This window comes from Pleurodeles waltl, chromosome 6, assembly GCF_031143425.1.
Source record: "Pleurodeles waltl isolate 20211129_DDA chromosome 6, aPleWal1.hap1.20221129, whole genome shotgun sequence".
NCBI classification, from domain to species: domain Eukaryota; kingdom Metazoa; phylum Chordata; class Amphibia; order Caudata; family Salamandridae; genus Pleurodeles; species Pleurodeles waltl.
The window spans coordinates 1,311,819,125-1,311,841,098 of NC_090445.1; positions in this window are offsets into that span (position 1 = coordinate 1,311,819,125).

Below are 21,974 nucleotides of genomic sequence, written 5' to 3' on the forward strand. Positions count from 1 at the left end.
CCACCAATGCGGTGGCCATTTCAACATCCCCGCTGGGCCGGCAGGCGGAAACCCGAGTTTCCATCCGCCGGCCCTGCGGGGATGTCGCCTGCAACACAGGAGCCGGCTCCAAATGGAGCCGGCGGTGTTGCGGCGCTGCGACGGGTGCAGTTGCACCCATCGCACTTTTCATTGTCTGCTATGCAAGGTCCCGCGATCCCCTTTCCGCCAGCCTTTTCATGACGGTTCCTACCGCCACGAAAAGGCTGGCAGAAGGGGACTCGTAATCCCCTGGGCAGCGCTGCCCTGGAGGATTACAACCGCCGGGACCAATGTGGCAGTAAACCGCCGGTCCCAGCAGTGCGACCGCGGCACTTCCGCTGCGGTCGTAATTCTTTGGATTGCACCGCCAGCCTGTTGGCGGTGCATCTGACGAAACAGCCCTGGCGGTCTTTGACCGCCAGGGTTGTAATGAGGTCCTCAATGTCTGCAATAACAAAGCTCAAGAATACACACATCACATGTACACAGTAGCCATGTCAGGGGGACAAGTCCAACACCATACCTGCCCACATTGGACAACACAAAAATAAATACTTACCATACCAAACAGTACACAATGCCATGAAACCAACATTGCATATACACACACTGACCTAACACACTACAGATACCCTTCCCTTGGTGGACAACAGCACAGCACACAAACTCACGCACTCCAGCAAGCAGACAGCACATGCAGCAGGAAGCAGGCAAAAACACACACAACTGGAGGGACACAACCAAAGTCATCCTAGGAAAAGAATTTCAGGACAAAGGTATATCCAAGAAAATCAACTCTTTGGCTTTAATGCCAAAAACAAATAAGACAAAAATAATGTCCAAAGGCCAGTGACCAGTCCAATAAATGTCCAAATCATAGCACAGTGTTGTGCTGCTACTTGACTCCTGACTGCCATGTAACATCCACTGTAAGGGGCATCATGGGGGATAGGCAGGCACCTCAGGGTTTATCCAGGGATTGGTGGGATCAGATTTGGAAGGGGCTGTTGGATTTAGGTTTCGGAGGGGGCTCCTTTTTGGGAGGACTGGGCTTCTTCTTGGGGGAGGGGTATGGGTCTTTGTAGGGGGGGGCTTTGGAGGTGGAAGGGATGGCCTTGGAGACGGATGCAGACTTTTTGGGTATGGTACATGGGGGAGAACAGGGGTAAGGCCTAAGTCGCAAAGGAAATGTTTTTTGGAACTGCGGAATGGTCATCAGAAGGCGGTCGGGATTTGGAGGTTGAGAGAGTCGTTGTCTAACATGTAGTTGTGGATGTCCTAGGTGCATGTTTATGGGAGGTATGCTTCTGTGTGGTGTGTGTCTGTTGGGTGGGTGAGAGTGGGTGTTTATGTGTTTTGGGCTTAGGTGAGGTGGAGGTGCTGGGGAATGCCATGGTGGTAGGAAGTTTGTCTGTTGGGACGGTGACTGCAGGTATGGTGAATGTGCTGGATATAGGTGTCAGTAGTTGTGGTGCCTGCAGGTGTAGTGTTTGGGATGAATTTTAGCAGGACTGCTGGGGTGGTGTCTATGGGTAGGAGTGGTATGGTGGCTGTTTCTGTGATTGTTGTGGTGATGTCTGGAGGGAGGCTTGATGTGTGTGTGATGCTGTGGTAGTAGGGGTGTCAGGAAAAGTAGTGACTGTTGCTGTGTCTGCGGGTGGTGGTTTATCTTTTGGTGCTTGTGTTTGTGTGTGCTACCTTTGTCTGTTGAGGTGGATGCCTGAAGATCTCTTTGTGTGCTATAAAGAGGTAGGTAAATGGGACATTTGGACTGGGAAGAGGGAGGTGGAGTGGGGACGGAAGGTGGGGGGTGACTGGCTGCCATCAGTGTGGAAGCCAGAGCCTGAAAAGATCTCTGAAGGACAGCCACTGCACTATGAATGCCTTCCAGGAATGCATTGGTCTGTTGGAGTTGACCTGCCAATCCCTGGATGGCATTCATGATGGTGGACTAGCCAACAGAGATACTTCTCAGGAGGTCGAAAACCTGCTGAAAGCAGCAGGGTTAGCAGGGGCTGGGGTGGAGGTTCCTGTGGCAAAGGAGATGCCCATCCTCTTGAGTGAGCGGACATGGCCAACTGGGTGGGGAGCAACATGGAGGGCAGTGATAGAATGGAGGTGGCAGACAAGGATTGTAATGGGGGGTTCCCAGTGGGTCCGCCACCATTAGGGAGTGGCCACTGGAGGAGGAATCTGAAAATGATGAAGAATACTCAGTCTCCCCCATGGTACTCCCCTTGCCCTTCCAGGCCACTAGGTCCCTTTGTGTCGTTGGGATCTTTACCCAAGGTCCCGTGGCCAGGTGCCCAATCTCCCTCACTTGTCAGTGCTAATGCTGCAAAAATAAAGTGAAATAGGTTCACAACATGTACCTGATAACACTTCAAACACAACTCTGAGTGACAAAGAATAACATCAGGTCAAGTAGGCCTTGCAAAAATGTACATCTAAGTGGCACATACATGTGCCACAACATATACAAGTATGCCCTCTGGATTTCCCAAAGTTACCCACAAGAAAGTCAGGATGTTAGATTACTACAGTTGCATTTATGAAGTCTGGCAAACCCACAACCATACTGCAACTAGGGGCCTGATTATGACCCTGGTAGTCATCAAACCGCCAGGGTCATGATGGCGGTCCGACCACCGCGGTCATGGCTGTCCGACTGCCACATTATGACTGTGGCGGAGCTGCCACGGTCCCACCGCTAACACCACCAGGCTGCTGCCAGCCCCCATCTGCCAGCCAGTCCATGGCGGTTTAGACAGCCATGGAAAGGCTGGCAGAATGGGGGACTCAAGGGGTCTCCATGCACAGCCCTGTTGCGCATTCCACTGCCAGAATTATGGGTAGTGGAATGCGTGATACGTGCTGCTGCACCCACTGCACCGTCACATTGCCGGCGGCTCCACTAGGAGCCGGCTGCAATGTTATGGCCATGTTCCCCGCTAGGCCGGTGGGCAGAAACACTCAAGTTAGGGCTGGCGGGGTTCAGGCTGCACAGGCCTCTGCTGCCCACCAAACTCATAATGCGGGCCTCACTGACTTCTCCATCCCCAGTGCTGTGCCACATGCAGCAGACTCAAGTTAACCTGTAGCTAACAAAAGTATGCTATTGAAATTTCAGATAATGAACGTTTCCTAAGGAGAAAAAAACACATGCTGACATATAGGCACAAGGAATGCTGGCAACAGTCATGGAACTTGATTCATGTCAATGGGCATTACCCACTTAAAAAGGGAAAGTGGTTTGCTACATCTGCAAACAATTATCCAGGTAAACCATGTCACATATATGATGGGCACCACAATAGCACAGACTGCAGGGAGGCACCAGTACCCATCATAGACTGAGGATATCTCGCTTTTGGGTATCAGATGTCTAAATACACCTATACCCAGACACATGGCAGAGGACAATTATCCATAATACAATTGCCATTTTGTCTGTGACATACAGGGGAAGTGTTTGATGGCTCACAAATAGCAACCACTAATAGTACGTGAATGAAAAGTGGACTCAGCCATTTTGGACCCTGCAGAGTAAGTGGGTTGTGAATTGCCCCAAGGTCTGTACTAAGTCCCAGTTTCAGAAGGCAAGATACACATGGCTCATCGCAAAGTGTCAGGGGGAGCAGCCAGTACCCCACACAATCACCTGGCAATGGGACAAGCAGGCATTCTCTGTCTACTCACCCCCTTTTGGCTGCTGTGCTGCCGTCAAACACCCATCCACCTCCGGGTATGCCACAATGAGAATGCGGGCCATTAGGGGGGGTCATGGCCGAACAGGCACCCCATCCAATTTGGGAGGGCAGCCCCAGCTGGGCCTCTGTGATCTTCCATGCTCGGCGTCTCTGGTCCTCCCACCTCCTTCTGCAGTGGGCGCTCCTCTGGCTGTGCACCCCCAAGGTCCGCACCTTCTTGGCGATGGCTCTCCAAATCCCTTTCTTTTGATGGCCATTGACCTGCATAGATACACAAACACAGGACAGGAAATGATGTCCCCAGATCACATACAAAATGGCAGAGCCACATACATGTTAGTGCAAATTGCAGTAAACAATCTGTTTTGCCCAAAATGCCCAAGTGGGCACATGCTAGTCACTGAGTCCATGGATAAGACTACAAACATTTCCGAATCTGCAGACCAAACCAACACCCTGCTCAAGCCCTCCACTAACTAGGTTGGTCAACTGACATCTTGTGGGGTATGTCCTGGCATTCTGACAGAGATTTCAATAAGTATGGTACATAACACAACTCTGTGGCTTCCTAAACCACAGTGACTGCAGCTCCATGGCCTTTACTATAAATGTGGGCACACATGGGCACAAAAATCTAGCATTTAAGGAGAAAATGTGTGTTGAAGTGCAGGGAAGAAAATCGACATGAGGCAGGGGCCCTGTCACCTGTTGGACGTGGCATGATTGCTCTCAGAGATGGTACACAGCAGCACAGGTCATTGAGGTCTTGCTGGCAGCAGTGTCAGGAGTCAAGTGAAGGATTATTCAGAACATGGCAGTCACGTAGTCAAGTGTGCGGCTGTCACCACTGTTGGCAAGTGGTGGCCCAAGCCCGCCACTGGCAACAATGTTAGCTTATGGCTGTAACCGCTGTGGTGGCAAACGCCTACCACCAAGGCGACTTCCACCGGCAGATGTGGGCGATTCCTAGTGTCCAGTGGTGTAGGTCAGGCACCCGCCATTTTAAAAGCATCTTCTGTGGTAGTTGGCTAATAATAAATGTATCACAACTCCGAATAATGGTCTAAGTAACGGATAAGTGCTAGTCTTGTCCTGTCATGTATGTCCTTCTATTTTGACAGCATTTTTGTACATTGGCAGTTACAAAATACAAGTTTATTTTGCCCACAGAAATCCCCATTTAATTTTTAATTGAGGAACTTTTTTCACATTCTGAATAGCTTGTTTCATGGAACAAATTGTTGCTGTCCAGATGGATGATGTATAGACATTTGTGTTAAAGCAATGGGGAAACATGTTATTTCTTTGGCATTGACAGTGGTAACGTGTACTGAGCATCATGTTATCAAATCATGGCATTCCTTGTCACAGTATGTCAATAACATTCATTATGTATGTTGCATGAAAAAAATGGATGATGGCTATATTGATTTCTTGTTCTACATAGGTACCCAGGGAAGGGAAGGATCAGGCATCCTTTTTTTCTACCATCCACTGCCAGACCTTCAGGCCATGGAAGACAGACACATGATTTAGATGTACTGTCTGACTAGGCAAACTACTCTGGATCTCTGTTGCCAGTTGTAGCTAGATCTATGGCCTGCCATTTCTCATCCAAATAGCATACCCCCATTGTGTGAATTATGGCAGTGTTGCACTTCCTGGCCACAGGGTCCTTCCAAAATACAGTGGCTCTATCTGCTGGTATGTCCCATTCTATGTTCAGTCTTGTATTGAAGGATGTACTCTCAGCAATGTTGAAACACCTGGATAGCTATAACCAGTTTCCTCAACGTGACAATTTCCCCCATGTGAAGGCTGACTTCAATGGTGTGGCATAAATCCCGCATGTGGTGAGAGCCATTGATGGTACACAGGTTGCCTTGTTTCTACCGCATGCCAATGAACCAGTATATTGGAACAGAAAGAACTTCCATTCCATCATTGTCCAAGTTCAGTCCATGATGCCTTCATCATGCGGAACAGTGCAATTCCACAGCTAATGTAACAACTTTACCCAGAGAAGGCTGGCTGGTTGCTAAATTACATGTTTCATGTGTGTTTGTATCAAATGTGTTCAGCAGAAGAAACAATGGGAGGGACCAATTGTTCAACATATGTCCTGTTCCATTACTGGGGACTCTGCATACCCAAACAATCCATGGTTGTTGACACCGGTGAGGAACCCAACTACTCCAGGGCAAGTCCGCTTCAACGATGTCCATGGAACAACGTGGTGTGTTGTCGAGCAGGCTTTTTGGCTCCTGAAAGCCGGATTTAGGAGCATAGACAAGACTGAAGGAGCCCTCCTCTACTCACCCAAAAAAGTACGTATGATCATTGTGGCCGGCTGCATGCTCCACAACATTGCCCTGAGGAGGAAGATCCCATATATAGCAGAAGAGGGAGAGCTGACAGTGTCACTGGGGAAGAATCCTGAAATTCCAAGTGAGGATGACAGTGATGAGGAGGAAGGTGAAGACTTGCTGGCAGATCTCATCAATCAATCAGTCAATTAATCAATACTTAACTTGAGTGCAAGTGTGTGATAATATCGGATGTAGGGGAGTGTATGGCAAACTGTAGTTGACAGGATGTGTTGAGTAGGGCATGTTTTTCACAAAGGACAGGGGATCTCACCCCATGTAGTTTACAGCCAAGGTCTGATAGCAAATTCCAATTGAAAATAAGCTAAGACCATCATTATCTTCTTTGTTTGTGTCAGTCTCATGGAAATATGAATGGATCTACTGATGTCTAGTATTAGGTTATGGCCATATGTATGTATTTTACCTGCCTAAACTCCTTGCATTGTGTTTCATTCAGATCTCTTCACCATGCCATCCTCATGTTGACATTTTAGAATTTTGACATTGGCATGTAACTGTTGCTGTCCTGACATATGAAGTAAACATGGATTGATTCAGGTAATGTTGGTCACAGATTTGAGATGTATAAGATCATTTGCCAAAAGCAGATAGGACAGTGAGTGGGTGCACAATGCACTTGTTTGATGTGACGTGTTTATCCAATTGTCTCATGTGTGTGATCACATGGCCTTGATACATGTTGTCATCTATTGCAATTCATGCATTCTACCTTCACATTAGGTTGACAATGATCCTGTAGGACCTGTATGTAGCTGTCAAAGTGTTTCCTCATTGCAGGCCACAGTGACCGTGCCACAGGACTGACATAGGTTTGTATCATACCACCAGATTCTTATTCATTGTAATAGGATGGACCTATGATTAGGAACTGTTGTACTGCTCTCTGTCTGTGTCTTGGCATATGTCAAGTTGGTAGACCTGGTGTTGGTATCTGTAGGAGGCTGGCCTGGTTTGTAGTGGGTACCTTATACCAGGTCCAGTTATTCCTTATTAGTGAAATGTAGGCAGTGTTCTAGCAGCTTAATCTGTCTAGAGGTAGCTGTAGCAGAGCAGCTTAGGCTGAACTAGGAGACATGCAAAGCTCCTGCAATACCACTTTAGCTACACAGTACTTATACACAATAAAAGACAATACTCAGTCAGTGTTACCAAAAATAAAGGCCAAAAATGTATTAGAGACAATACTCCTTCTGGAGGTAAGTATTATACACAATATATGCAATAGAGACCGAAATCAGGTAAGTATATAGTCATAGAATAGCACAAACAGTAGAAAATATAACAGAATGCAATAGGCCTAGGGGCAAAACAAGCCATATACTAAGAAAGTGGAATGCTAATCACAAATTCCCCCCTAGGCAAGTGTAGTGTGTAGAGGGGCGCTGGGAGTGTAAGAGAACACCAAAGGTAAGTAAAATACCCCACCTCCAAGCCCAGGAAAGTAGGAGTAAAGTTCTGCAAGTTTCCACAGTACACCCTACAAGTCGTGATAAGAGCTATTGCAAGAACACAGCAAGACTGCAAGCAAGGTGGATTCCTGGACCTGAAGACCTGTTAAGAGAGGAGACCAAGTCCTGAAGTCACAGAAGATTCCAGGAAGGACAGGAGCCCCTGCCAACCTGGAAGATGGTGCAAAAGAGGATACTCCTGTTAGAAGACGTCTGCAGAAGAGCACCAAAGCAGATAGCTCCGGGTTCCTGCATGGTGCAGGAGATGTCCCATGATGAGATGTTGGATGCAGGGTGTTTGCGTTGCTGGATTCGTCCAACAAGCCTTGGACGAAGGCTTGTTCACACTTAGTAACTTTGCACCTAGCCTTCAGTAAATGAAGGTTAGACATATAGGTGACTTATAGGTGACTTACAAGTTACTTAAGTGCAGCGAAAATGGCTTTGAAATAGTGTGTGCACTATTTCACTTGGGCGGCAGTGGCAGTCCTGAAGAAAGGTTTTTCTGAGCTCCTTATGGGTGGCAAAAGAAATGCTGCAGCCCATAAGGATCTCCTGTAACCCCAATGCCCTGGGTACCAAGGCAGGGACTTTAAAGGGGAGTCCAGTGTGCCAATTGGAATTGGAATATGAATTCACTAAATTATAGTGACTAATTTGGAAGCAGAGAGAGCATAAGCACTGGAGTTCTGGTTAGCAGAACTTCAGTGACACAGTTAAGCACTACTGACAACACACACAATAGGCCACAAACTATGAGCACGTGGGTCCTGGCCAGCAAGATCCCAGTGAGACACGCAAAACATACTGACAAATGGGAATTTTGCAGCATGGTTACCCCCACTTTTGGCACGTTTGTGAGTGTGTGTCACTGTGTTTTCACTGTGTCACTGGGATCCTGCTTGCCAGGACCCCAGTGCTCATAGACAAAAACCTATATGTCAGTATGTTTTTGCCTGTCTCACTGGGATCCTGCTAGCCAGGACCCCAGTGCTCATAGTTTGTGGCTTAATATGTATGCCTGTGTAGTGCCTGTCTCACCGAAACTCTGCTAACCTGAACCTCAGTGCTTATGCTCTCTCTGTTTTTAAATTTGTCACTGTAGGCCAGTGACTTAATTTACCAGTTTCTATTGGCATACTGGACCCCCCCTTATAAGTCCCTAGTATATGGTACCTAAGTATGCAGGGCATTAGGGTTCCAGGAGATCCATATGGGCTGCAGCATTTCTTTTGCCACCCATAGGGAACTCAGACAACCCCTTACACAGGACTGTCATTGCAACCTGTGTGAAATAGTGCACACACTATTTCAAAGCCATTTTCACTGCAATTAAGTAACTTATAAGTCACCTATATGTCCAAACTTCACTTGCTGAATGTTAGGTGCAAAGTTACTAAGTGTGAGGGCACCCTTGCACTAGCAAATGTGCCCCCACTAAGTTTAGGGCCATGTGAGCGTGGGGATGGCATTACATGCATGCACTACATATAGGTCAATACCTATATGTAGCTTCACAATGGTAACTCCGAATATGGTCATGTAACATGTCTAAGATCATGGAAATGTCCCCCATGCCAAATCTGGTATTGGGGAGACAATTCCATGCATCCTTGGGGCTCCACCATGGACCCCCAGTTCTGCCAAACCAGCTCTCTGAGGCTTGCACTGCAGCTACAGCTGCTGCCACCTCACAGACAGGGTTCTGCCCTCCTGGGGTGTGGGCAGCCTAGTCCCAGGATGCAGAACAAAGCATTTCCTCTGAGAGCAGGAAGTTACACCATCTCCCTTTGGAAATAGGTGTTAAAGCATGGGGTGGGGTAGCCTCCCTCAGCCTCTGGAAATGTTTTGAAGGGCACAGATGGTGCCCTCCTTGCACAAACCAGTCTACACCATTTCAGGGACCCCCTCTCCCCTGCTCTGGCAGGAAACTGGACAAAGGAAAGGGAAGTGACCACTCTCTTGTCCATCACCACCCCATGGGTGGTGCCCAGAGCTACTCCGGTGTGTCCCAGACTTCAGCCATCTTGCTTTACAAGGTGTGGGTGCACTCTGGAGGGCTCTGGGTGGCCAGTGCCAGCAGGTGACGTCAGAGACCCCTCCTGATAGGTCCATACCTGATAAGGTAGCCAATCCCCTTCTCAGGGCTATTTAGGGTCTCTCCTGGGGGTTCTCTTCAAATTCTGCTTGCGAGTTTCCTTCAGGAATCCTCTGCAACAACTTCAGCATCCTCTGACCTTGGATCAACCACAGCCTGCTCCAAGAAAAACTGTAACTGCAACAAAGTGTCTACAAGAGAAACTTTTCTTCAGCAACCTCAGCTCCAAGTCAGCACCTGCAACAGTTTCCATGGTGTGCACGCTCTGGGGACTCTCTGTCTTCATCCTGCACCAGAAGAACCAAAGAAATCTCCTGTGGAGTGACGGAATCACTTCCCTGGTCCAAGCAGGCACCTTCCAAGGCGATGACTGGTACCCTGGGCCTTCTCTCCTGGCAACGAGTGTGCTCCTAAGGACACAGAGGGTGTACATCATCGACATAGACTGTCCTGAGGTCCTGCTGACACAATTTGGAGGAGGTAAGACCTTGCCTTCCCCGAGAACGATGTTACCCCTATGTATTGTGTCTTCTTCACCTCCTGAGGCCTCTGTGGACTCTTCGCAAAGTTCATTCATGCACAGCTTGGCCCAGGTCCCCGACACTCCACCTTGTGAGGCTCAACTCGCTGAGCTGTTCTCCGGCGGCGTGGGACCTTATTTTGTCGTGCTGGATCAACTGCATTTTGCACCTCCTTTGAACCCAGATCCTGCATCTTCTGGGGGTATTGGCTGGCATCGAAAGTGCTGAGAGCTCCCTCTTCCTCCTCACACAGAGTTGAGGCCCCCAGGTCCCTCCTGGGTCCATCCAGCGCCATTTTGATGAAAAACGCACTTTTGTCGTAGCCATGGCTTGTTGGCACCTTCCAATACGAAATCTCATCTGCAATAATGTTCATGTGTGGGACATCTTTTGCATCATGCAGGAACTCACTGGCATCTTCCTGGGGTGCATTTCTGCAGTCTTCTACTAACTGGGGACTCTTCTTTTACACCCTCTTCTGGGATGGCAGGGGCTTCTGTCCTTCCTGGAACTTCGTTTGACTCCTGGACTTGGTCCCCTTCCTTTGCAGGTCTTCAGGTCCAATAATCCAGCAGTTCAATCAATATCAATAAATAACTTTATTTCGGCTGAAAGCCATAAATGTATCCAGTAACCAACAACAATGACCATGGAATACAGTTATAAATTAGTGAAAAAATACAAACTCCACATGAAATATGAAAAGGAAGCAAGTATTCTAATAGGTAAAAATATTAAAACTCAATTCTTAAAATAGTTCAAAGCAACTATCTAAGTTGTAAAATCCTAAGGGCCAGGCTAGACTAGGTTCCATATAGTAATCTGTTTCTTCTTACAATAGTCTAAGCTAAAATGGGCTGTAATACACATAATTGTAACAATAATACAAACTTAATATAAAAATTCCTTTTTTCTTTAACAGGCAAATCTTCGTGATTCCATGGTCACAATGATCGGTTGAGACCTAGGATGATTATGGCTAATCTAAACGGTCAGCAATGTTTCCTCTGGTTCTTATGGCCCATACGTTTTGTAGGTACCTGGCAACGCCAAAGACCACCTTGTCACTTGTGTCGCTTGCAAAGAATTTGCAAGGATGTGTTATACTCCCTTATCCCCATTAGTCTGCATAAAGGGATTATCCACTTCTTCCTGGGCACCGAATATCTAGGACAAAAAAACATAAAATGGGCCAATGTCTCTGGTTGCTCGGGACAGAAGTGGTGGAAACTCGGTTTGTGGACCTCCTTGCACCATCTTGCAGTAATTGTGTTAAGAGGCAATGTTCCTAACCTAAATTTAATAAAAAGGGTTTTAACATAGGGGGGATTGATATTGTCCATATAAGCCTCAAACTTGGGGCTGCATTTGTGGTCCAAAAACAGTAACGTCCTACTACCATGGTCCTTTGTGGACCATAGTTGGATCAAAATATATTCCCAGTAACACCGCCTTATTCGTGCCTTTGCTTCCTTTGTTAGCTTGTAGGGGTCTCTCCACACCTCATCCACTTTGATGAGTTGGCACGTGTCTCTAATGTGTTTAAACCAGGGAATTTTTAACACATCACGATCCGCTAGGAGCTCGGCAACTGCTGCCTGATAGGGGGACAGGTATTCGGATGTCCAAAGGCGGACCCAATACATTAGGGGGTCTTAGGGCAGCCTCGCTGTGGATCTCATTTAGGGCTAGATCAAATCTAAGGGGTAAGAGTGGAGTACTTATCGGTAGACGTAGAAAATTAAGCATAAATCGATTTTCCACTGTCGTCAGGCAACTAGAGTTGCTATGCCCCCATAATTCAGCCCCGTAATTTGAGGCAGCCACAGCCGCTGCCTTGTATACCGTGATGGCGGGGGAAATCTCTCCCTCCGTGGAGTTAGCAATTTTTCTCGCTATCACGGCTGACCTCTGTCGAAGAGTAGACACACTCTTCTCTATCTGTGCCATCCACCGTTGGTCGTCCGATATCCTGATCGCCAAATAATCAAACTGACTGACTCTCTCTATCAGTTGGCCTACCAAAGTCATTTTCCCCCTAAAAGACTTGTGAGGATTAAAAACCATAAATTTAGTCTCAGAAGAATTTATCTTTAGGCCCCTCTTGATGCAAAATTTAGAAAAGGCATCAAGTTTGTTTTGAAGGCCCATTGGGGTTCGTGAGATCAATAAGGTGTCATCTGCAAACATTAAAATAGGGACAGGGGTTCCTGCTAACTTTGGGGCGTCATGATTGCAGTGTATCAGCTGGTCGACAGCACCATTGATATAAAGATTGAACAGCGTGGGGGCCAGAACACACCCCTGTCTAACCCCCCTGTCAATAGGTATCGCCTCTGTCAAGTCGCCACCATGGGACCTGCGTACCTGAGCACGAGTGCCCTCATGGAGACACCTGATCAATTTTAACATCTCTCTATCAAGTTTGTAGGTCTCAAGGATGTTCCACAATAGATCCCTTGGGACCATATCAAACGCTGCTTTTAGGTCAATGAAGGCCACATATAAATGGCCCTTGGTTAATGACAGATGTTTCCAACAAAGAAGATTAAACCTAAATGCCTGATAGATTGTGCTCCCGCCCTTCCTAAACCCTGCCTGGAGGTCAGAGAGAATATATGAGTCCACAATCCACACCTGCAATCTGGCCAAGATTTGCTTACAAAAAACTTTCTGGCTTAAACTTTTTGGCCTATAGTTGGAAGGAAGTTCCCTTGAGTCCTTTTTAAAAACGGGGATTATAATTGCTCCTTGCCATGTGAAAGGGAGCCCCCCGCCTCTCAGAATCTCATTACTTAGTGTGTTTAAATATAGAGACCAGGTTCTGGGTCGGGACAAATACAAATCACCGGGGATACCATCCAGCCCTGGGGCCTTCCCTTTAGTGCCAGGGTTGTTTCTTTTAAAGAAAAAGGGGCCAGATCGAATTTAAATGCAGTGGCTAACCCGGAGGTAAGTCGACGAGGGGGCCCCTCAAAAGGTGGCGAGGCAGTAAAGCTACTAATTTGAGCCACACTGTACACAGCGCTGAAATGAGACACCCAGAGTGCAGGCTGAATTACTGGGTAAGTCTCCGCGGTGTCAGAATATCCTATATCTGCCACTAGTTTCCAGAACAATTTTATGTCCTTTACTTGTAAAGCGTCTACCATGGCCTTCCAATGTTTAGATTCCCACTCTATTTTTGCATTTTTCAGCTCAATTTTGTATGCAAGCCTGGAGGCTCCTTTCATACAACGACTCCCTGCCTTCAATGCTTCCAAAAGCCGTAGCTTGGCCAGTCGGCAAGAGCTGGAAAACCACCTCAGGGTTCTAACCTTGGTTTCAGCCCGCCTCCTTGTTACCTGGAAAATGAGTCTTAGCTGATTGACCATAGTGTTGGGCAGTTTAATTATGTCAACCGGTATCAAGGCAATGTGCTTCAGGGGGGAAAGCGTTGATGTCACCACTTTATATAGTGGTACCTGAAAGTTTACATCATCTACCACCATTTTCCACTTTACATTTTTGTGATCATATGTCGCAGCTAGAATACTACCCTTCACCCACTTGGAGACAAGACTACATTTAAATGGGGAGATTGAAAAAAGTATACAGAGAGCTTGATGGTCACTATCGTCACGCAGAAGAACTACCATGTCAATGAGGGAATTCCAAAGGAAATCACTTACTAGAGCATGGTCTAGGTGACTCTTGTATAGGCCTTTCCTAAATGTAGGTAACGCGGGAGTGTCTGATTTCGTGTTCCTGTTGACTATTCTAAGCCCTATTGATTTGATCAGATCCTCCACTAGATCTAAAACTCCCCCTGAAGGCTTTAAAGCAACCTGGATTGGACCTGATCTATCCCATGGGTGTGTAAGCTGGATTCTTTTGTGATGAGAATCATCCTCACAGTTCAACTGCATGTTGAAATCTCCTGCAACGAGTATGCCTGGACCCCCGGGTAGGTGGTTTAAGAAATCTGTAAGCGTTTTTATCTGAACGATTTGTGACTTTTGTGGGCCAGGTCTTATGTATATGTTTACAAGTACTATACGTACTAGTCCCCTTAGGCCACTGAATACTACCTCCACGGCTAGTATGTCCCTAGAGGGAGAGGGCAACTCCTTACCTTGGGAAATAAATCATGCTTGAGCCAGATTATTAAACCCCCAGGTACTCTACCAGATGGAGATGGAAGTGCAGCCTTCTGGAAGACCAATATACTGCCCTATACCTTTTGGAAGTGGCCCATGTTTCCTGTGGAAAAATAATGTGATGTTGGTCCATAAAGCTACACCACTCTGGATTGGTTGCCTTAGATGTCACAGCCGCCACATTCCAGGATAAAAAGTTAATTGAAGGTTCATTACTATCCCCAGTGTTGGACAATCTCGCTATTCGCTTGCCTGTGCGAGGTGTTATTCAACTATGTCTCCCTTCTGCATGCACATTACAACATACCCCTGTCTCTGCTCCTGCTGTAACCAACGGAAGGGTACTTAAGTTACGTGGTTCCAAAGGCTTTATACCTGGGGTGTTTTCCTTCTCTACCTCCACTGCTGGGGCATTACGTCAATCTACATTAGAGGTTGAGCTGCTCCTACATTCCCATCTATGGGGCATGTGTTGGGGGAAGGACTAGTAATGGGACTACCTCCAAAGAACAAATTAGCCATTGAGGGAGGGATCAACTGAACAAGGGATACACGAGACATGGTGTCTGGTCTCGATCTTAACTCAAGAGCTAAAAGACCCTTTGCTAAACTCTGGCTGTTCAACTGCAGCCCTAGGAGGTCCGTATATGAGGTGTCACTTGTAAATCTCTGGGCAGTTATTATATCGTCCCGTATGACGGACCTACATTTTTTAACATTCCTTATCCAGTGAGTTACTTTGTTCTTCAGTGAATCCTCTGCTTCCCTTATTCCATGTCTCAGTTTGGGGATGTTCATCAAATAGACATCACACTGATCATACGTCAACTGGCTAGACTGAGTTCTTGACTGGGAGGCTTTGTTAACATTGGTTAGAGGCTTAACACTAAACTTCGCTTGATTGTCCAGCAGTTGTTCTTTGCAGACTTGGTTGGCTGCTGCAAAATCCCCAAAACGAAGTGTAGTGTGTTCTAAGGAACTTGCAGTACTTTACTCCTGATTTTCTGGGCTCTGGGGTGGGGTAATTTACTTACCTTTACTGTATTCTCACGCTCACAGCGATTCTACACACACTATACTTGTCTAGGGGGGAATTCGTGATTCACATTCCACTTTTTTAGTAGTTGGTTTCTGTTGCCCTTGACCTATTTTCTCCTGTTGCATTCTATAGTATTTCCTACTATTTTAATTGTTCTATGACTATTTACTTGTCTAATTTTGGTGTCTAGTGTATATATTGTGTGTAATACTTACCTCCAGAAGGAGTATTGTCTCTAAGATATTTTTGGTACTGTGTCACCCAAATAAATACCTTTATTTTTCGTAACACTGAGTATTACAAGTATAAGCTTTGCATGTCTCCTAGTTCAGCCTAAGCTGCTCTGCTATAGCTACCTCTATCAGCCTAAGCTGCTAGAACACTACTACATTCACTAACAAGGGATAACTGGACCTGGTGTAAGGTGTAAGTGCCCAAGGTACCCACTACAAACCAGGCCAGCCTCCTACACTTTATCATCTTAGGTATTCATCATTAGCATCACATGGATTTAGCAATCACATTTTAACAACGATGACATAATACTAGCAGGCATTGTTTTAGCGATGGTGTGTTTATTTACATGTGCACACAAAATAAAGGTAAAGCTCAAATCCAGAAATTAACAGTGAAGGATTCAGTCATGTTGGCTGGAATCATTATACTAGATGCCACAAGACCAAAGTCCAGTGTCCTACTAGCAGGGAAAATGGAAAGTGGAAATGGAAAGTTCAGAGAATAATCATCAGAGTGAATCTGTGGCACACAAAGGAGGTTCATAAAGATGGGCTCACTTCTTAGCAGTGGTTTGTGTCTTGCAATCTGCACCTCCTGGATGCTTGGGAGGATGTCCCGCTTTCAGAGCGGTTCTTCAGCTACAGATGCAGGGGTGTCTGAGGCAGGTCTTTGCCCTCACAGGGCCTCCCTTCCAGTGTCTGCCACTGATATAGAAGGGGCTGGAATAGACTGGCCAATGGAAGAGGTCTGGTGTTGTTGACGATCTCTGCTCAGGGTAGTGTTGATGTCTCTCAGCACCCTTGTTAGGGAGGCAATGTTGGTATTGTGGGCTTCCCGCTGTTCACAAATTTCCTGATGGAAGTTCCTCTGTAGCTCCTTGATCTCCCTGAGTTCTCCAAGTACCTGGCCCATCACGCTTTTGATTGTTGGTATGCTTTCAAGACTTTAGTGATGGTGTCCTGGCCAGAACAATCCCCAGCAGCCACATGCCACTGGTCCACACCATCCCTCTCATGCACCATACCCCCACGTGTCTGTCCCCTTGGCACAGTTTGCTCCTTACTACTGGTTCCAGGACCATCAATGTCAGAGGAGTCTTGCTATGACTTAAGGATCCTGGACTGGGTTGTCATTGTCCTTGGGTCAAAGGGTTGCCTGAGATGTTGACGCAACAGGGCTAAGAGGAGTCGATGTGGTCACGGTGAGGCTGGCAGGTGTCGTCTGCCCAGGTTGCCCAGATGCGCCAGAACCGTCCTCAACCTCCACATGTCCAGGAGTGTTGTCCTCACTGAGGGCTTCATCCATGGGAGTAGTGGCAGTCTCTTGAGTGGTCTCTGTGTTCCAAGTGGCTGGTAGACCTGCTGATGTGATAGACAAAATGTTACATGTTGTATTGTGACATCTACCTCCAATAGTTAACAGTGACATTTGACTAAGGCCATGTACACATTGGATTTGCCGATCTGCCTAATGTGACAGGCACACATGCTCTCAATGGTGTCAACCTGACATTTGGATAACATACTAATTCTATTTCAGTACACTAGCTTCAGGATGTCTGAGTTTATTAGCACTTGGAGTGATGGTCATAGACATATCTTCCAGTAGTGCAGTGAAAACAGTGACTGGGAAGGATGTGATTTAGGGCAGCATCAGACCTAGTTGACTGTCATGCAGGCAGATCCAGAACCTTGTTGTATATGCCATAGTTGTCATCATGTGGTCAGTGCTTTGGGAATATGTCTGTTGCCAGTACCATTCAGAAGATACACTTTGGTTTGTTGGCACACAGTTTGACCTGTCCTTCCTTTCCACATTCTTGGCATCTTGGCAAAGCTGCTGACGATTGATGTAGGCGGTTGGCCACATCACAGAGTGTACCATGGTCTGTATCATGGTCCCTCCCAGGTGAGTGAACTTCATCTGTGGGTTCACAGGCAGATGCACATTGTAGTACAGATACTGGAGTTACGGGGTCAGGCCCTGCTTGGATATAAAGTTACGTTACTTAAAGATATACACACAATATACATAGGTCATTCTATCAGGTTAGTATAATTCCATTGCAAGTTCAGGTACAGGGATACTAGAAAAGATGCACAGTGGGCTGATTTTTGGCATTGGGTATACAGTGCATCCTGGCCTTAGCACTGCTGTCAGTGCCTGTCCTACACACAGACTATACGGATGCCATCCTCTCAGGTGAGTACAGTTTAATGGTTGAGTAAAGGGAGAAGGGTCATAGTGGCAGAGGACAGTGTTCTGGAAGCCCTTGGGGCTCGGGAGTCTCACCTCCATCCCCCACCTCCTATCACTGCTGATATGATAGGTACGAGGCATGAGATGGCCCACCGCAGATGCAGAGTACAGAGTGCAGAGGGACCGGGCTGGAGCCGAACTGCTCGCCCGCCGCCTCCGCCCCTGCAAAACGCTGAGTACTCCGACTGCAATGCTGGAGTCAACAGAGCATTGGAACAGTGCTGAGAAGTGACAAAACTATCCCTTCCAAGTAAGGCCGTGAAGATACTGAGTTGCAGATAGTACCTGCTCATTTAAAGCACTTCTCTCCTCATGCGACAGCAGATATGAAGGATTTGACAGTCCAGAGAGACAGCAACTTCACATCATCAGCAGGCAGCGGTTTCAGAGACAGTGCAGTACACGGCCTGTCGTATGGAGCAGCGTCTTCACTCCAGCTGGAGCCCAACTCCCGATAAGATCCCAACCTATGTCTTGTTTTCCTTTACATGCTCCTCCTGAGTTGACCCAACCTCAGTCTTGTTTTCCTTTACATGCTCCTCCTGAGTTGACCCTAATGTTCTGCAGCATCACAACAATCAAACCATTTATCATACTGCTGTCTGAACCAAGTCTTCCAGGAAGGGAGGGAACCTGCGTATCCTGGGTCATCAGGAGTCAAAGGGTTGGGAACCACTGCCATAAAGGAATATTTCTGGTCAACTGACTAGTGAATGCCACCCGGTTTTCAGTCATAAACAATTCAACTGCTGTAGCTTTGACACATGTACTACCACAACAAGGTGGCGGCCAATTTGGTCCTCATCTACTGGCTCTGTGCTGCACATACAAATAATGCGGATGGAGGCGTAGCAAAACATTTCTCACTCTTTTTCTACACTGCAGTTACCAACCTGATATCCTTATTGCAAAGCATTTGTTTTTTGGATACTTCCATGGATCTGGAAATATAATTCTCCTGAGTAAGTTCACCATGGCAGCACAGTAAACATTTTATGATTGTTTCGATGAGACCACGATGGAGCCAGGGCCTCTTTCCTCGAAGAGAGCACAGTTGCTGAAAACTTCCAGGTAAGGTACATTGACCCATGGCTCTACACCAGAATTAACCAAACTAGTTTTTCTCTCTGTCTTATTTTTATTACAGTTTTGAATTTTATTTCTGACAGCCAAATTAGATTATAGATACCACGCTTCCATTTTATGCACAAGGCTGGCATATAAATGAAAGCCATTTGGTGGGGTCAAAAGTCAAAATACTAAGCTGGATCAGAAAACATTTTTGATTATCACTATTTTATGTCCTTAGTGGTTCATTAAGGCAGTGCTTGGGCAAATCTCCTTCTACTATCATGTTTCGAAACAGGTTTCTGGAAGTAGTAATGTTTGTCAAGAATGTTATTAAATATTTGTTGCAAGCCATTTTGTTTTGGTACTGGTGTTATGAAAACATATTTAAAATCTACATTGTTTTCATACACACTTATGAAGAGATATATTTGTAATCATGATTGTATCCATTATTGATCAAATATGAAGGTTGTCTTCTGTTTGACTGAAGCTTCCCAGGACATAACAATAATTGCAAATATTTGATGGCATTAGCTGCTTAGAAGCTAGAAGACTCATCCTGTACAATGCATATTTTTCAGAAGGATAACCTTGTTTTCGAACCTGTCAAGGGAAGCACAATTTTGTGAGAATAATGAAGCTACTATTCTGTATATAGGAACGATATTTCCCCTTCAAGGCCTTCCTGCACTTCCTTGAGGTAAAGATCCTGACAGATGCATATTAGATACATTTTCGCTGAGAATAACAGGTTTCTGTCACATTGTCAAAAATACTGAAAATTGTTTAAATCCTAGGCCGATGTTATTTTTTTTTTTATTTTTTTTTAGGTCTAAGCTCCAACTGACCATTTTCTAGTAGGACCCTGGTCAGTTGAAATTAAAATTGCCCTCTGATGTTTTGCTGTGCTGCATGTTAACTTGTATTAAATGCTAATTGGACTTTAGGTTTCATGGCTTGTTGTGATTTATTTTAAACAATGTTGTTAGTGTGTTTTTATTACCCTCTTTAGCCGACACCCACCCCCCATCATCAGTGCATCTGTTGACAATGGGCCAACACTGGGGAGGGCTGAAAAGGACCCTCAAGTGCTTGCTTCTTTTTTTTCAAAGGGTAGGGGAAATATGGAATTGCTTCCCCAGCAGCGCCTACACTCCCATCACACCCAACTATGACACGCACTAACGTCACATACAGCAAGAAAAGTGCTCTCTCCTACTTCTTTGTGTGAGGAACAAATGCCTAAAAGGCCTACCCTCATTTCAAGGAGGACTCATTTGAAAGGGGAGAGTTTCCCCTTTCCAATGCGTCCTGCGTGAAACAGTTTCCTGGCTGTGAATCGTGGTTGTTCAATGATCAACACCCTAGAAAACCACTAGACCACTAATTAAATTTAATAGGGGGTTGGTGTAATGCTATGCATATGTGACCACCGACTCCATCTTGACCACTGACTCTATTTTTGTGCTTAGCTTAAGGTACCATCACAGTGGCTGCAGAGGGTTTTTCCACACTGAGCTTGTTTTGTACACAGAACATGTTTGTGCTTTTCTCACCGGCACAGGGTTACACCGTGTTGGAACAAAACATGGGGGATGAGGAAGGTAGGCATGATAAGAGAGTATCAGCCTGGGAATATTTTTATCAGGAAAAAGTACAGCTCTGTCTCTGTAATGCACATTGGGGCAGAGCCCGTTCCTTTGCAGGATTTCGATGCAGACAGGATACAGCCAGCTCTTCAATTTTATAACCGAAGGGAGGAGGTGGTTACTAGAGTCTTTCTCTTGCACTAATTTAAGGTATATATGGTGGGGAAACTTGGCACTGAGGAAGGAGTTCACCTGAACGTGGGTGCACGTTCCGGGAAGCAATCCCGTATTGGGAAGTCCTCCTGCCTCAGCAGTTTAGGGTTCCTCAGCCTGATGCTGCAAGGATGAAGGATTCAACCCCCATGGTGATGCATTTTAATTCTTAATTATTTAGCTTGACTATAGATATATATTCACTGTTCATGTATTGCACATTTTCTGCCTATCATTGTTTAAGTGCTGTGAGTATTTTGGCATATACATGTGTTTCACTGTGGTGTGCTTTTATTTGATATCTGGGAAGTGCCCTCAAAAATAATTACTCAGACTAAGAGTGCTGCATTCTTTGGCATCTTTTATTCTTATTTTAAAGTAGAGCAATGCAACTTGGGGTCACTCTCCAGGATTTTTGAAGTAAAATATTAAAAAGTGAAAATGTTTGACAAAAAATCAAGGGCATTTTCCCAGGTGCCAAATTACATACCAGGGTGAGGAAAAGCACCCTACAATGTGCTTGCAAATGAATGGGCATGTGGTGCGGGGTTCAGTGAGAATTGGGGCGCATGTCTTTTAGATGCTAAACCAACTCAGGTATTAAATTGTTTGCAAAAAGTGGCCATAGATAAGGGGTGGGAATTATCTTCCTTAGGAAGATGGGGCTGGATCCTGTTATGTCCGTATAGAAAAATGCAGGAGAAATGTGTTCAGTTAGAACAAAAGATTTAGCAATTGGAGAGGCAGCTAGATGAAGCCAAGAATAACTCAACCATGCTGTCATGTCAGACTAAATTACTGCAAGATAAAGTTGACACTTACCAGTCTGTGGTAGAGAAGGCTGCAGTGAGCGTTGCTTAGTATAAATACAAAAAGCACAGGGGGAAAGTTAATTAAAAAAAAGTTAATTTAGCCATTGCTAAAGCAGGGCTAGACTGGAATAAAGGCGTTTGGGATGCAAACATTTGGTCAGAGTAAAGGTGAATCACCCTCAGTTAATCCCCGCCCACCCTCTTCCTAGCTTGGTCTGAGCAGGCAGGCTTAACTTCAGAAGCAATGTGTAAAGTGTTTGTATCAATACACACAGTAATAAAGTGAAAATACTACAAAATGACACAACTCAGGTTTAGTAAATTAGGTAAGGTTTATATAGACAAAACAAGACCAAAACGACAAAACTCAAACATACACAAGTTAAGATATGACTTTTCAAAGGAATAAGAGTCTTAAACCTTGGAA